The sequence below is a fragment of the Heptranchias perlo genome, chromosome 13 (assembly GCF_035084215.1).
Source record: "Heptranchias perlo isolate sHepPer1 chromosome 13, sHepPer1.hap1, whole genome shotgun sequence".
In the NCBI taxonomy this organism is placed as follows: domain Eukaryota; kingdom Metazoa; phylum Chordata; class Chondrichthyes; order Hexanchiformes; family Hexanchidae; genus Heptranchias; species Heptranchias perlo.
In genome coordinates this window covers 6630930-6646538 of record NC_090337.1, presented here as the reverse complement: position 1 = coordinate 6646538, position 15609 = coordinate 6630930, and the positions used below count along the sequence as shown (strand labels likewise).

The following is a 15609-nucleotide window of genomic DNA, read 5'->3' as shown; positions in this document are numbered from 1 at the left end:
AGATCGCCTATATAACAACAGTCGCTGCACTCCACTTAAAAAGCAAGTGTAGGTGAGTCACATTGGGATGTTTTTCGAGAGATGTGGTAAGGAAGGTGTTGTATAATTGCAAGTCTTTTTTTCACTGGCCGTGTAACTTGGTATCATCAGTGTATAAAGAAGTATCTTCCTCCAGATCATTCATAAATATGGAGTGAATATCAACACCACTGTGTCAGGCATGAGTTGGAGGTGGGGCAGGACTTACAGCAGACAGAGTCTACTTACAGCAAACAGGGTCTATTTACTTAGCAAACAGCAAACAGAGTTTATTTAAACAGCCTCTACACTGTACAGCAAACAGAGTCCATTTTACAGCAGACAGAGTCTACTTACAGCAAACAGAGTCTATTTTACAACAGACAGAGTCCACTTACAGCAAACAGAGTCTATTTTACAACAGACAGAGTCTACTTACAGCAAACAGAGTCTATTTTACAGCATTCAGAGTCTATTTACTTAGCAAACAGCAAACTGAGTTTATTTAAACAGTCTCTACGCAGTACAGCAAACAGAGCCTATTTTACAGCAAACAGAGCCTCTGAGTCAAAAGGTCATGGGTTCAAGCTCCAGGGACTTGAACACATAACCCAGGCTGACAATCCAATGCAGGACTGAGGGAATGCTGCATTGTCTGAGGTGCCGCCTTTTGGCTGAGACGTTAAACTGAAGCCCGGTTTGCCCTCTCAGGTGGGCGCAAAAGATCCCATGGCACTTTTTCGAAGAAGAGGAGCAGAGTTCTCCCTGGGCCAATATATATCCTTCAACTAACATAATTTAAAACAGATTATCTGGTCATTATCACATTGTTGTTTGTGGGATCTTGCTGTGCGCAAATTGGCTGCTGTGTTTCCAAAATTACAACAGTGACCTATACATTTAAGGGGAAGCTAGACAAACACATGAGGGGGAAAGGAATAGAAGGATATGCTGATAGGGTTAGATGAAGTAGGGAGGGAGGAGGCTCGTGTGGAGCATAAAGACTGGCATGGACCTGTTGGGCCGAATGGCCTGTTACTGTGCTGTACATTCTATGTAAGTGACCACACTTCAAGAGTACTTCATTGGCTGTAAATCACTTTGGGACCTTCTGAGATCATAGAGTCATAGAGTCATAGAGTTATACAGCACGGATAGAGGCCCTTCGGCCCATCGTGTCCGCGCCGGCCATCAAGCCCAGTCTAATCTAATCCCATATTCCAGCATTTGGTCCGTAGCCTTGTATGCTATGGCATTTCAAGTGCTCATCCAAATGCTTCTTGAATGTTGTGAGGGTTCCTGCCTCCACAACCCTCTCAGGCAGTGAGTTCCAGACTCCAACCACCCTCTGGGTGAAAAAGTTCTTTCTCAAATCCCCTCTAAACCTCCCGCCTTTTACCTTGAATCTATGCCCCCTTGTTATAGAACCCTCAACGAAGGGAAAAAGCTCCTGAGTATCCATCCTATCTATGCCCCTCATAATTTTGTACACCTCAATCATGTCCCCCCTCAGCCTCCTCTGCTCCAAGGAAAACAAACCCAATCTTCCCAGTCTCTCTTCATAGCTGAAGCGCTCCAGCCCTGGTAACATCCTGGTGAATCTCCTCTGCACCCTCTCCAAAGCGATCACATCCTTCCTGTAGTGCGGCGACCAGAATATGCACACAGTACTCCAGCTGTGGCCTAACCAGTGTTTTATACAGCTCCATCATAACCTCCTTGCTCTTATATTCTATGCCTCGGCTAATAAAGGCAAGTATCCCATATGCCTTCTTTACCACCTTATCTACCTGTTCCGCCGCCTTCAGGGATCTGTGAACTTGCACACCAAGATCCCTCTGACCCTCTGTCTTGCCTAGGGTCCTCCCATTCATTGTGTATTCCCTTGCCTTGTTAGTCCCTCCAAAGTGCATCACCTCGCACTTTTCCGGGTTAAATTCCATTTGCCACTGTTCCGCCCATCTGACCAACCCATCTATATCGTCCTGCAGACTGAGGCTATCCTCCTCGCTATTTACCACCCTACCAATTTTTGTATCATCAGCGAACTTACTGATCATACCTTTTACATTCATATTCAAGTCGTTAATGTAGACCACAAACAGCAAGGGCCCCAGCACAGATCCCTGTGGTACCCCACTGGCCACAGGCTTCCAGTCACAAAAACAACCTTCGACCATCACCCTCTGCCTTCTGCCACTAAGCCAGTTTTGTATCCAAAGTGCCAAGGCACCCTGGACTCCATGGGCTCGTACCTTCTTGACCAGTCTCCTGTGCGGGACTTTATCGAAGGCCTTACTGAAATCCATGTATACCACATCCACTGCGTTACCCTCATCCACACGCCTAGTCACCCCCTCAAAAAATTCAATCAAATTAGTCAGACATGATCTTCCCTTGACAAAGCCATGTTGACTATCCCTGATTAATCCTTGCTTCTCCAAGTGGAGACTAATTTTGTCCTTCAGAATTTTTTCCAATAATTTTCCTACCACTGATGTTAGGCTCACTGGCCTGTAGTTCCCCGGTTTTTCCCTACTCCGCTTCTTGAATAATGGTACTACATTAGCGGTTCTCCAGTCCTCTGGCACATCCCCTGTGGCCAGAGAGGTTCTGAATATATGTGTTAGAACCCCCGCAATCTCCTCCTTTGCCTCACACAGTAGCCTGGGATACATTTCGTCCGGGCCTGGGGATTTATCCATTTTTAGGCCTGCTAAAACCGCCAATACCTCCTCCCGCTCGATGTTAATATGTTCGAGTATATCACAGTCCCCCTGCCGTATTTCTATTTCTACATCGTCCTTCTCCATAGTGAAAACAGATGCAAAAAATTCATTTAGAACCCCTCCTACATCTTCCGGCTCCACACACAGATTGCCATTTTTGTCCCTAATGGGCCCTATTTTTTCCCTAGTTATCCTCTTACCCTTAATATACTTATAAAACATCTTAGGATTTTCCTTTATTTTGCTCACCAGAGTTTTTTCATGGCCCCTCCTTGATCTCCTAATTTCTTTTTCAGTATCCCCCTGCACTTTTTGTACTCCTCTAGGGCTTCCTCCGTCTTTAGCCTTTTGTATCTGCCAAAAGCCCTCCTTTTTTTCCTAATCCATTCTCGTATATCCCCTGACATCCAAGGTTCCCTGGAGTTCTTGGAACCACCCTTGACCTTTACGGGAACATGTTGCCATTGTATGGTCTCAATCTCCCTTCTGAAAGACTCCCATTGCTCCGATGCGGATTTTCCTACAAGCAGCTGATCCCAGTCCATTTTGGCCAGATCCTGCCTTATCCTATTAAAATCGGCCTTCCCCCAATTTAGAACCTTTATTTCCGGCCCCTCCCTGTCCTTTTCCATGACCACCTTAAATCTCACTGAATTATGGTCACTGTCACCAAAGTGCTCACCTACTAGCACTTCTTCCACTTGGCCGGACTCATTCCCTAGAATTAGGTCCAGTACCGCCCCCTCTCTTGTAGGACTTTCTACATGCTGGCTCAAAAAGCTCTCCTGGATGCACGTTAAGAATTTTGTACCCTCTAAGCCTTTTACACTCTGAGTATCCCAGTTAATATTGGGGAAGTTGTAATCCCCCACTATTATTACCCTATTATTTGCACAATTTTCTGAGATTTGCCTACATATCTGTTCCTCTATCTCCCCCTGACTGTTTGGGGGTCTATAGTACACTCCCATCAAAGTGCTTGCCCCCTTTTTGTTTTTAAGCTCCACCCATATGGCCTCATTTGAGGAACCTGCTAATATATCATCCCTCCTTATGGCAGTAATTGATTCTTTAATTAATATTGCGACCCCCCCTCCTCTTATACCTCCCCCTCTGTCTCGCCTGAAGATTCTGTACCCCGGAATATTGAGCTGCCAGTCTTGCCCCTCCCTCAACCATGTCTCTGTGACAGCAACAATGTCATACTCCCATGTGTTTATCAACACCTTCAGTTCATCCACCTTATTTGCAAGACTCCTTGCATTAAAATAGATGCCATCCAGCCTTGCTCTTACATATTTGCCCTGTCTTCCAAGCTGACTTGTTTTTTTCTCAATATTTGGCTGCACATCACCCCCTATTGTAGCTCCACTCTGTATCCCATCCCCCTGCCAAGTTAGTTTAAACCCCCCCCAACAGTGCTAGCAAACCTCCCCGCAAGGATATTTGTCCCGCTCTGGTTCAGATGCAACCCGTCCGACTTGTACAAGTCCCACCTTCCCCAGAAGCAGGCCCAGTGATCCAGGAAACTGAAACCCTCCCTCCTGCACCAACTCTTTAGCCACGCATTCATCTGTTCTATCCTCCTATTTCTATACTCACTAGCCCGTGGCACTGGGAGTAATCCAGAGATTACAACCTTTGAGGTCCTGCTCTTTAATCTGCTACCTAGCTCCCTAAATTCTTGATGCAGGACCTCATCTCCCTTCCTACCTATGTCGTTGGTCCTAATGTGGACCACGACCTCTGCCTGCTCACCCTCCCCCTTGAGAATGCCCTGAAGCCGCTCAGTGACATCCATGACCCTGGCACCAGGGAGGCAACAAACCATCCTGGAGTCACGTTTACGGCCACAGAAACGCCTCTCTGTTCCCCTTACGATAGAATCCCCTACCACTATAGCTCTTCCACTCTTTTTCCTCCCAGCCTGTGCAGCAGAGCTGCCCCTGGTGCCAGGAAGTTGGCTGCTGCTGCCTTCCCCTGATAAGTCATCCCCCTCAACAATATCCAAAGCGGTATATTTGTTTGAGAGGGGGACGGCCACAGGGGACCCCTGCACTGCCTGCCTGCTCCTCTTACTCTGCCTGGAGGTCACCCACTTACTTCCTGCCTGTACAACCTTTACCTGCGGTGTGACCATCTCACTAAACGTGCTGTCCACGACGTTCTCAGCATCGCGAATGCTCCTTAATGAATCCATCCGCAGCTCCAGTGCCGCAATGCGGTTTGTCAGTAGCTGCAGCTGGATACATTTCCCGCACACATGGTCGTCAGGGACACCGGAAGGGTCCCTGATTTCCCACATAGAGCAGGAAGAGCATAACACGGGGCTGGGCTGTCCTGACATGACTTACCCTTTAACTAATTAATTCAAATTAAATGAATCCCACCAATTTCACTTCAATTAAAAGGTATACTCAAGGGCCCTTGCTGAACAGCAGTCCCCCACTACACAACAGAGACCAGAGAATCCACAAACTCTAACCTTAGACAAATTCAGCAGGAAAATACTCACCAACCAATCACTTACCTCTTCCTTGGTGACGTCCCACTTTGGATTACTTTTTGCTTCTTATTTATCTTAGGTCCAGGAGTTAAGTCCCTGAAAACAAAATATAAAAACGAACCTACCCTTTAAATTCCCTCTACCCCCCCAAAAGGTTAGAGGAGGTGGGAGTCACTACTAGTGTAGTGTCTCGGGTTTAGCAACCGCTCCACCTATATACGGGTACCAATGAATTGGCCCCGCCCCCTGCCTTTGAAAAAGCCGCGAAGTTCCCTCCCCGCTGGGGAAAAAGACTCACGTAGGTCTCTCCTAGGTCCGCTCCCGCCTGTCGCTCCGCTTCGAGTGTGGGTAGGCCCTCGAGCCTGGGCCTTTAGTAGTCTCCGAGTCCCGCGCTCTCTCCTAGGTCCGCTCCCGCCTGTCGCTCCGCTCCGAGTCGCTATATAAATGCAAGTCGCTATATAAATGCAAGTCTTTCTTTCTGTCTGCCTGTCTGTCTGTCCCTTTACCTTTGTCTATTTGTATCTCTGTCTTGTGTTCACATCTCTTTCTGTCTCTCCATCTTTGCATGTCTCTATATCTTTCTGCCTATTGGTGCGTCTCTCCATTTCTGTGCATCTCCCTTTGTCTCTCCCTGTGTCTGTCTGTCTCTCTCTGTTGCTTTTCCTGTGTGTCTTTGTCTGCCTTTGTCTCTGTCTCTATCTGTCGCTGTATTCTTTCTCTCTCTCTGTTTCTCTCTGCTTGCCTAGCTATCTGTTCAGTCTCTGGCTGTTTCTGTTTCTCTGTCGTCTGTTTTTGTCTGCTTGGCTGTCTGTCTGACTAAGTTTTTTCTATCTGATTGTCTGTCTCTCTCTGTTTCCCTGCCTGTTTCTCTTTATTTATGTCCGTCTCTGTTTCTCTCTTTTTATCTGTCCAATTTTATCTTTTTATCCATCTATTTGTTTTTCTGTTTTCTCTTTCTGACTGTCCACCTCTCTTGTTATCTGTTTGTTTGTCTTCTGGTTCGTCTGTCTCTCTATTCCTAATACTCTGCTCTGGTACTTGCTTGTTGTATTTTATATCTTCCAGTTTATAATCCATTGGCCACTTCTCAGCCTAATTACAGCCTCTCTCTGGGAACCTGTTTAAAGACACCTTGCCTCCCGTTTAATGAAGCATTTCGCAAATACTTGACCCTTGTGCGACCTGTGGCTCAGGGTGTTCTGTGAGAGCAGATATGTTAGATCCTCTGCCAAACGTAGCTCACCTGTGGGCAGGTGTGATGACGTCTGGTCACTCAGGGGGTCACGTTTGTTTATCTTGCAACATCCTTCCAGGACTTGTGAGGAGTTTGACTGCCCCAGAATCGGCCTCCCTCTTGCTGTCTGGCTCCCAACCACAAGCAGCCAATTGTGTTATATAGAGTTTACCTGGTTCCCCTGACAATGGCAGTGAAAAGAAAAAAGAAAGGACTTGCATGAACTAACCTGATAGAGTTTTTTGATGAGGTAACAGAGAGGGTCGATGAGGGCAATGTAGTTGATGTGGTATATGTGGACTTTCAAAAGGCGTTTGATAAAGTGCCACATGGTAGGTTTATCATTAGGATTGAGGAATGGAATAAAGGGGGCAGTAGCAAAATTGATACAGAATTGGCTAAGAGACAGGAAACAGAGAATAGTGGTGAACGGTTGTTTTTTGGACTGGACGGAGGTGTACAGTGGTGTTACCCAAGGGTCGGAGCTGGGACCACTGCTTTTCTTGATATATATTAATGACTTGGTCTTGGGTGTACAGGGCACAATTTCAAAATTTGCAGATGACACAAAACTTGGAAGGGTAGTAAACAGTCAGGAGGATGGTGATAGACTTCAAGAGGCAGGCTGGTGGCATGGGCGGACACGTGGCAGATGAAATTTAACGCAGAAAAATGCGAAGTGATACATTTCGGTAGGAAGAACGAGGAGAGGCAATATAAACTAGAGGGCACAACTCTAAAAGTGGTACAGAAACAGAGAGATCTGGTGGTTTATGTGCACAAATTGCTGAAAGTGGCAGGGCAGGTTGAGAAAGTGGTTAAAAAAGCATACGGGATCCTGGGCTTTATAAATAGAGACACAGGGCTCTATTTTAGCACCCGCTATCGGGTGCGTTCCTGGCGGGGGGGGTTCCGAAAATCGGAGAATCCCGGCGCGGTACCGGAGCCCGCCCCGAACCCGCGCACTTCCGGGTTCCCCGCTGACGCGCTGGCGTGCGCGCGCAGCCCCCGCTGGTGGGAATCCCGCAGGCAATTAAAGCCAGCGGGATGCCACTTGAACGTATTTATTTAGGTATTTCAGGTCATTAACTGACCTGATTAAGGGATTATGTGGGATTTTAGAACAAAGTGGGACTGTTTCCCACACTGGGGGAAACACTCTCAGGTCAAATGGATGTGTTACAGCTGTCAGCCTGTGGCAGCTGCAAAGGTCCATTTGACAGGTGGAGGGGGGAGACCCTCACCCATTGCAGGAGGCCACTCTGTCACTTGGGACAAAGTTTGGCCTCCACCACCCTCCTCCTGACAGTCAAAGTCACCAACCTGCACACTTACCCCGGGGTCCGGAGACATGTACCTACCTTGCGGACCCCCTCAGATGTACATCTTGTGGATAGGGGCCGCCGTAGCTGCAGTCATGACCTCCTCAGAGGGCGAACAGCATCACCAGCCTCGCCATCCACGCCGTCCACCTCTGACACGTGGAGCTCCACAACAGAGTGCTGTGACACATCCACCTGTACAGCAGGAGGGAGGGCTACCGCAGAGAGAGATGCGTCGCAGAGGGCACTACCCTCGCCACAGGGCCCACAGACCGAGGCTCAGCTTCCTGGACCTCTCTGAGCAGCAGTGCACACGGAGGCTCAGAGTCACTCGACATGTAATCGTGGACATCTGCAGCCTCTTCCATGCCGAGCTGCTCCCGGCTGGCCCGAGCACCATCCTCTTACCTGTCACTGTCAAAGTCACCACTGCCCTCAACAACTTCTCCTCTGCATCCTTCCAGGGTGCAACCAGGGACATCGCCGATGTCTCTCAGTCGTCTGTGCAAAAGAGCCCTGCAAATACACCTACACCCACTCTGCAGTGACACAATGGGTGGCATCAGTTGTGGGTCCTCATAGTGATCCTTAGGAGAGGGCATTATTGCACAAACCAGACGGGATTCGCGAAGACATGGCAGTAGTGGTGCCAATATAATATGTAATGTGAGTTGGTCAGAAATTCAATATAAGTAACAACCATGACAAACCCTCAAACACCCTTGTGCATCCCCTTCATGCTCACGACACGTTTGCCTTACGCTGCCTACTGCACGTATGTGATGCATGCCCTGTGGCTGCAGCACAGGTAGTGGCAGGTTGAGTGAGGCTGGCCGTGAGAGAGATGCACGAGAGGGTGAGTATGAGATAGAGCCATGAGATTGTATGAGGATTGGGTTGAGTGGTAGTGGCGGGATGAGTACTGGCGAGGTGAGTAGGTACAGGTAAGATGAGGATGAGGTTTGAGTGGGTATGAGGGGTGATGTGACAGAGTTGTGTTGGCAGTGCTGAAGGAGATGTGGGGTGGGGTCAGTGATGTGGCAGACGGAGTGTAGGGGAAAGACTACGTGTACTCACTTTGGCTGACCTATTGAGGTCATTGGAGTGCCTCCTGCACTGTATGCAGGTGGGCGATATGTTGGTTGCGCTGGTGACCTCCTCTGCCACCTCGAGCCAGGCCTTCCTGGTGGCAGAGGCAGGCCGCTTCCTCCCGCCCGCCGGGTGGAAGATCTCTGTCCTCCCCCTCCTCCTCACCCCATGTATTGATACCTGGAGTGAGGCATCATTAGACTGGGAGCAGCCTTCCCCCTGGGCTGCTCCATGCTGTAATTTTTGCTATTTGTTGCAGCATCTGTCAGTGGAGGACTGCCCCTTTAAATAGAGCTCCTCCAGCTGACAGACCTTACTGCGCATGCGCAGCCCGCCCGACGCGCAGATCAGCAGTGGGGAACCCGGAAGACCAGGTAAGTGGATCCAATTAGTGGGTTGGATCCTACAATCGTGCGGGAAACTGACTAATTTCACCGGGCACGTTACCCACGCGCCCGATAGTCCCCCTCCCGCCGAGAACCCGCAGCCCTGCTAACATCGGGCCCATAGAGTACAAAAGTATGGCAGTCGTGATGAACCTTTATAAAACACTGGTTCGGCCACAACTGGTGTATTGTGTCCAGTTATGAGCACAACATTTTAGGAAAGATGTGAAGGCCTTAGAGAGGGTGCAGAGGAGATTTACTAGAATGATTCCAGAGATGAGGGACTTTAGTTATGTGGATAGATTGGAGAAGCTGGGATTGTTCTCCTTGGAACAGAGAAGGTTGAGAGGAGATTTGATAGAGGTGTTCAAAATCATGAAGGGTCGAGACAGAGTAGATAGAGAGAAACTGTTCCCATTGGCGGAAGGGTCAAGAACCAGAGGACATAGATTTAAGGTGATTGGTAAAAGAACCAAAGGTGACATGAGGAAAAACTTTTTTACGCAGCGAGTGGTTAGGATCTGGAATGCACTGCCCGAGGGGGTGGTGGAGGCAGATTCAATCATGGCCTTCAAAAGGGAATTGGATAAGTACTTCAAAAGAAAAAGTTTGCAGGGCTACAGGGGACAGGGTGGGTGAGCAGGACTAGCTGGATTGCTCTTGCAGAGAGCCGGCATGGACTTGATGGGCCAAATGGCCTCCTTCTGTGCTGTAACCTTTCTATGATTCTATAGCTCCTTTCATGACCTTAGGACGTCCCAAAAGCACTTTAGAGCCAATGAAGTATTTCGGGGATGAAAATTGCCCTCAATGAATGAAAAGCCCAGAGTGAGCAACCTTTCCCCACACTTCCTCTGGCAGGACTCCGCACTCTCTCTCTATGTCTGATCCTGCTCTCTGTAGCTCTGCTTTCTCTCTACCTGACCCTGTGCTTCTCTCTTGTCTATCACTCTCTGCCCTCTCTCTCTCTTCCTCTCTGCCATGTCTCATTATCTCTCTACCTGACTCTCTTTGCTTCTCGAAAGATCATCGCCATGAAACATTAGCTCTTGTTTCTCTCTCCACAGATACCACCTGACCTGCTGAGTGTTTCCAGTATTTTCTGTTTTTATTTCCAATTTCCAGCATCCACAGTATTTAGTTTTTGTCTCTTTGCTTCTCCCTTTCTCTCTCTCTGCCCTCCCTCTGTGTTCCTCTCTGCCTTTTCTCTATTTATCTATGCCCTCTGCTTCTTTTTGCCCTCTCTGTTTCTTTCTGTTGTTTCTCTCCCTTTCTCCCTCCCTCCCTCCGGCTTTAGACAGCATGTACTACACACACGTAGGGAGTCCGATAGTGTCAAACGGACAATATCAGATTGGTTGTCTGTTACACACCCTGCCCTGATTTTCATTCCCATTGGAGTCAACGGAAAGAAAAATCGGGAGAGATGTAAAACGCGCATCCAATCCGATATTGCCCCTTTTACACTGTCGCTTAAAGTTATAACAACCCCCCCACCCCCGCAGAGACATAGTACTGATCGAGAGGAATACAACAGGTGCAAAGCTGTAAAAAATGTGCACTAATACTTTATTGCAGATCATGTCTTTGCTGCCTGACTGTGCTATGAAACCATCAATCTCTATTAGACTCAAATACCAGTGAAGAGCCCAGCAGCAGCCATTGAGAATTGATCTGCGCTCAGCGTGACTGAGATGCACAGTCATGTCTCCCACCACCCCCACTGTCATTAGGCACACTTGGGGCTCTTTAAGTTGTGATGAGAGATAAAGACTTATTGTAGGTATAGCAAGTGCCTTATAACAATGGGGCTTTTATCTAAGTCCACTGATTAGGAACCTGATGATGAGTATGTACTCAGTGTGAGTACTGTGTCTGAAATCGCAAAATAACACAAGCTGCTTGAACAGATCGCAGGGGTTTGTTTCCATTCTCCGTCTCAGGTGTACTCTTTATCTTGACTTGTTCTGCTACACTCCTTCAAATCGGCTCCACGTCCTTGCTGATGTGTGAATGTTAGGTTCATTGGCACCACTGCCCCCTCTCCAACCACCGCCCCCCCCTCCACTCCCTGCCCCTATGAACTGTTACTAGACCAGGGGAGGGGAGCGAAAGTTTATAATAGAACAGGAGAGTGGTGCAACTACCAGGCAGCAGTGTTCTGCATCCAGGAGGACACACATGCACACATACACACGTGTGCACACATACACATGCATGCACATGTACACATGCATACACATGTACACATGCATACACACATCTAATCGAGGTGTTTAAAATGATAAAAGGATTTGATAGAGTAGCAAAACTATTTCCTCTGGTGGGGGACTCCAGAACGAGGGGACATAATCTTAAAAAATTAGAGCTAGGCAATTTCGGAGTGAAATCTGGAAACACTTTTTCGCACAAAGGGGAGTGGAAATCTGGAACTCTCTCCCCCCAAAAAGCTATTGAGGCTGGGGGTCAGTTGAAATTTTCAAGACTGAGAGTGATAGATTTTTGTTGGGTAAGGGTATTAAGGGATATGGAACCAAGGTGGGTAAATGGAGTTGAGGTACAGATCAACCATGATCTAATTGAATTGCGGAACAGGTTCGAAGGGCTGAATGGCCTACTCCTGCTCCCATCTTTCCTGAATTAGTGTCACTACAGATGCCTATACTGATTTCCGTTCTCCCTACCCTGAACCCCTTCCCCTTAAAAATCATCTTGAACTGAACGATATTGGGCCCAACCTGGCATTGGAATGAGTGGGATACAGTCTTAGGCACTCAGTCGTTCTGTAGGTGGCCCCACTGCCAGCTTTAGAAGGTTAGGCCTGAGGAAGTCTGACAGCTGAAATTACAGAGACGGAGCTAACACTGGGGCTGTGCTGTCAGTGTTTTTGTTTCAGTAATTACATGTTAGGCCTTCGTGATGAGCTGCACCTGTTTGGAAATTAAATTAACCGCTGCGATGTGTTTAGGTGTCTTGGCGTGTGCAGGATAGACAATTGTAGCTTTGATATGAGGTTGGGAGCTAAATCATTGGGCAAATGAAAGTGTAATGCTTGGACAGTGTGACAATTTTCTTTACTCGGTGCACCTGTGTGTGGGCCCTTTTATTATAATGTGACAGAAGCAATTCTACCTTCAATTCATGGGCGTCTTTGGTCATCCAGAACTCTGCTGCCCGTATCCTAACTCGCACCAAGTCCTGTTCACCCATCACCCCCTGTGCTCACTGACCTACATCGGCTCCCGGTCCGGGAATGCCTCGATTTAAAAATTCTCATCCTTGTTTTCAAATCCCTCCATGTTCCCCCCCCCCCCCGCCCACTCCCCATCTCTGTGACCTCCTCCAGCCCTGCTACGCTCCGAGATCTCTGCGCTCCTCCAATTCTGGCCTCTTGCGCATCCCTGATTTTAATCACTTCACCATTGGCGGCCGTGCCTTCAGCAGCCTAGGCCCTAAGCTCTGGAATTCCCTCCCTAAACCTCTCTACCTCTCCTCCTTTAAGATGCTCCTTAAAATTATTTGACTAAGCTTTTGGTCACCTCTCCTAATAGCTCCTTATTTGGCTTGGTGTCAAATTCTGTTTGATAATCGCTCCTGTAAAGCATCTTGGGACGTTTCACTTTGTTAAAGGTGCTATATAAATGCAAGTTGTTGTTGTTGAACCATCTAACTTGAAAGCGGAGAGGCTGGACATCCAAAGGATAAGGTCCAGGGTCAAGTCTGTCCATTTGCCTCCTTCTCCTCTAAGACAAGACAACGCACATGGAATCTGTTACTGGTCCCTTAAGTTGTATCTTCAGAAGGTCATGGGTTCAAGCCCCATTCCAAGACTAGTCCAAGCAATGAAGGTTGACACTCGAGTGCAGTAGTGAAGGATTGCTGCATTGTCAGACAATGGGGGTAATTATAAAGAAACAAGAAAGGACTTGCATTTATATAGCATCTTTCACAACCTCAGGACATCCCAAAGCGTTTTACAGCCAGTGAAGTACTCTTGAGGTGTAGTCATTGTTGCAACGTAGGAAGTCGATGGAACGGAAACTCGGGACAGGGTGTATAATTGGTGACCAATTCAATACCGCTCATTTTGCACCTTCGCCTAATATTAAAATTACCCCTGATGTCCTTTGAATGAGGCCCCAACCCAAGAAACCATCCCAAGGCCTCATTTGCTGTTTGTGGGATCTTGTTGTGTGCAAAATTCCCGCTGTATTTGCCTAAATAACAATAGCGACTGTCCTTCATAGTAAATCATTCTATGTGAAGCGCTGTGGAATGTTCCTGAGAGACGAGATAAGGCTCTGTACCAACACCAGTCTTTCAATTTTTCTTTTCCCCCTTGACTGCGGAGAGTTCATCCGAGACCTTGTCAGGGCTGAAAGTGAAAGGTACGTTCCATCCATCGCATTGACCTACTTTGGATGAAAGAACATCGAGCGAGAGAGAAAGAGACAATATAAAGAAAATCAAGTCGCACAATATTTCATGTTTTATTAATTTGCCGAGCAGTATCTCCTACAGAGAGAGTGATGACAGAAAGTGTTGCTGTCAGCCTGGTAATTAATCAGGCTCCAAACACACTCCTTCACCAAACTGGAACTGTTTGGCTCCACCTTGGACTCATCAGGGTAGAACAAAAAGAAAGAACTTGCCTTTCACGACCTCAGGCCGTCCCCAAGTGCTTTACAGCCAATGAAGTACTTTCTCGAAGTGTGGTCACTGTTGTAATGTAGGAAACGCGGCAGCCAATTTGCGCACAGCAAGGTCCCACACACAGCAATGTGATCACGACCAGATCGTCTGTTTTAATGCTCCCTCAGTACTGGCACAGGGAGTGTCAGCCTAGATCTTGAGTTCAAGTGTCCAGAAGTGGGGCTTGAACTGTGGGTGAAATCATATAAATGAAACCATGGCAACAATCCACTCAGAGCTAACTGAATCTCGTGGCCTCTGACGTCACAATAGCGCACAACCTAGACTTGCTGTGGAGATGGTCAGACAGCCTTCTTGGCCAATACCAATGATGGCCACGAGTCTGGCGGGATGCAACCTGAGAAAGATCATAATGAACGTCGCCCGGTCTTGCTTCAGTATAAGCCAACTTGGGCAGATGAGCAAGGGAGCCAGGAATAGATCCAACGGGAGTATCCGAGAGGCTGGGGGGAGTTTTGCGAAGAGAGAGCAGGCTTATGAAGAAATGTACTTCAAGAAAAAGGAAAAGGAGTTGGTTGATACGATTAAGAGTCATCACCAGGAGGAGATTTCTGCTCAAGAAAAGGAGATCAAGCGTTTGGAGGAGAACATCCAATGGCACAAGAGAAGATTGGATAATCTGAAAACTAAAACGTCATCAGATTGACTAAATTCACCGACCCCTCTGCTCATGGGTGACTGTCCGTATATTTCACAAAAGTCTTGTGTGTTTTGAGTAAACTGAATCTCTCTGAATAATAAAGGTAGCGTAATGGGCTTTCCTGTGTTCTGAACTTTAGGCCTTGTAAGGTCTGTCGAGACTCAGAGCGAGGCTCAGTTGTTTGGGTCACCATTGCTCAGCCGATCACACTCTCACTTCAAAGGGGGTTGTGGGTTCGAGCCCCACTCCAAGACTAGGTCACATTGTCCAAGCTTACCCTCCAGCAATGACAGCTTGCCTTTATATTTACTGTGGTAAACCATCGCAAGGCGAATAACAACAACAATGTGCATTTATATAGCGCCTTTAACATAGTAAAATGTGCCAAGGTGCTTCCCAGGAGCATAATCAGGCTAAATTTGACACCGAGCCACATCTGGAGATATTAGGACAGGTGAGCAAAAGCTTGGTCAAAGAAGTAGGTTGTAAGGACCTTCTTAAAGGAGGAGAGAGAGGTGGAGAGGTTTAGGGAATGCCAGGGCCTAGGCAGCTGTAGGCACGGCCACCAATGGTGGACCGATGAAAATCGGGGATGCGCAAGAGGACAGAATTGGAGGAGCGCAGAGATCTCGGAGTTGTTGTGGGGCTGGAGGAGCTTACAGAGACAGGGAGGGGCGAGGTCATGGAGGGATTTGAAAACAAGGATGAGAATTTTAGAATAACAGAGGTGGAACAGAGACCAAGCAGTTGCAGAAGAGTCAAAGTCAAGGCTGAAGACGTAGGTTTTGTCAGGTGGGCTTTTGAAAATGGGGAGTGGAGTAGCAAAGTGGGAAAGGGTTAGGAAGAGCATCGGACCCAAGTAGCTGAAGACCACACCATTGCTGGTGGAAAGCAGGAGGAGAGGGGAATACAGAGAAGGCCGGCACAGCAGCAGTCGGTGAGTGCTGCCCGTCAGAGGTGCTGTCCTCCAGA

The 15609-nt window shown here is 47.8% G+C and overlaps 1 pseudogene; it reads left to right on the top strand.

Annotated features, from left to right (window-relative positions):
• Positions 1 to 14307: 14307 nt before the first annotated feature.
• LOC137331733 (ATPase inhibitor B, mitochondrial pseudogene) lies at positions 14308 to 14643 on the top strand (annotated as a pseudogene).
• Positions 14644 to 15609: the final 966 nt, after the last annotated feature.